The sequence below is a fragment of the Alexandromys fortis genome, unplaced genomic scaffold (genome assembly GCF_014885135.2).
Source record: "Alexandromys fortis isolate MF-2015 unplaced genomic scaffold, M_Fortis_MF-2015_v1.1 scaffold_6447, whole genome shotgun sequence".
Taxonomy (NCBI): Eukaryota; Metazoa; Chordata; class Mammalia; order Rodentia; family Cricetidae; genus Alexandromys; species Alexandromys fortis.
In genome coordinates, this window is record NW_026074306.1 from 1 (window position 1) to 1,591 (window position 1,591).

Consider the following 1,591-nt stretch of genomic DNA (forward strand, 5'->3'; position numbering starts at 1 on the left):
GGAGAGGAGAGGAGAGGAGAGGAGAGGAGAGGAAAGGAGAAGCTACCTCTTCAGGAGAGAGAGGGAAAGGGAGACACTCAAGCTGGGAGCAGAAGGAAGATACACTTGCCTCTGCACATTAGTGAGGGAGTGGGCAGGCTTATCTCTTAAAGGGCCAGGACAGACAATTACAATTTCAATTATGTTTTCTTCTCTTCAAACTAGGTAACAGTGCCTATTAATTTGAATGATTTAGTGACATCTCCTACAATATAAAAATAGTACATGTCAAATACAGATTAGGCATTACTAACCAAATCTTAAGTAAATAAAACCTATATACTGTTCTATCATATACCTTGGATATCCCCATTCTTTATATTATTTTTAAAAAAATGCTCAATTTGTGAAAGTTGCATGTTTTATGAAGAAGCTAATTTTTAAAGTATATTTTGAAAATATAATTCAATCAGAAATCACAGTGTAAAGAAAACAGGATGGGGAGAGAAATTAAAGAGCAAAGTGAGAAACAGCAGACCTGGGACATACAACAGAATTAATGCAAGATACACAATAATAAACCACAATAGCTCACTTTGGAGCAAATAGCATCTTAAAAGCTGCAAACCAACTATAGCAAAAAGCCAAAGTATTCATATACCATGGTTTTTCAAACTCTGTACCCATTGTGAATTATTTTGTGCTACATATGGCTGGCTGTTCACAAGAGGCGTAGCTTCAAAGAAGTACTACCCCTGGATGGCAAAGCACAACAAATGCACTTGGAAGGTAAGAAGAAATTAATAATCTGAATGAGAAGTACATTCTGATAAGAACACACCAGGTGTTTCAGGTAAGAAAGCCCAAACAAAACGGGCTTTGGACTAAGAGGAATTCTAAAGGCAATGCACAAAGATTTCATACAATGGAAATTCACCCTGAGGGATTGTAAGTTTTCCTGGAGTACACTGAGAATTTGCAAAAAAACAAACAAATAACTTTTACCTTGTACCATTATAAAACAGTTACTACACTGGTGGAAAATAGGAAAAAAAACTATGTAAAAGTAGATAACAATGCTACAGATAAATGTTTTACACAAGGTGACCTTGGTGAAAGAAAAATGAAGCTGAACACTAAGGTGAGAGAGATTGGATCTTTGTCCAAAAAGGGACTCAATTTTGCTTTTCAGGATGTAGAGGCTTGGGCAGCTTTAATTTCTGTCAAAGTATACGACAAGAAGAGCTGGTCTATCACTGAGAACTTAGCTCTTTTTCTGGATTCAATGACTACCCTCTACATTTGCCATTCTTTGTTCTGTGGCTTTCCGTTTTATAATTTCTATTTGGAATTTTTTGATAACTTTTTCATTTTCACAAGATTTTCCATTTGTTTTGAACAGGATTTATAATCATAAAACAGAACATTTTAAATGATAGCTTAAATTTTCTCTAAAATTAAAAATTTTTCTTTTGTCATTTATTAAAATGTTACTGTGTAATTTTTCCTCTTCCTCTTTCCTCTAACCCCTCACGTTTCCCTTGCTTCCTCTCAAATTTACAGATTTTTAAATTGTAAAATATGTATGTATAAATGAATATATAAGTACAAC

At 34.3% G+C, this 1,591-nt stretch overlaps 1 pseudogene; it reads left to right on the top strand.

The window, feature by feature from the left end:
• Window positions 1-400: 400 nt before the first annotated feature.
• On the top strand, window positions 401-1,308 carry LOC126496516 (ephrin type-A receptor 7-like; annotated as a pseudogene).
• The last annotated feature ends 283 nt before the right edge of the window (window positions 1,309-1,591 follow it).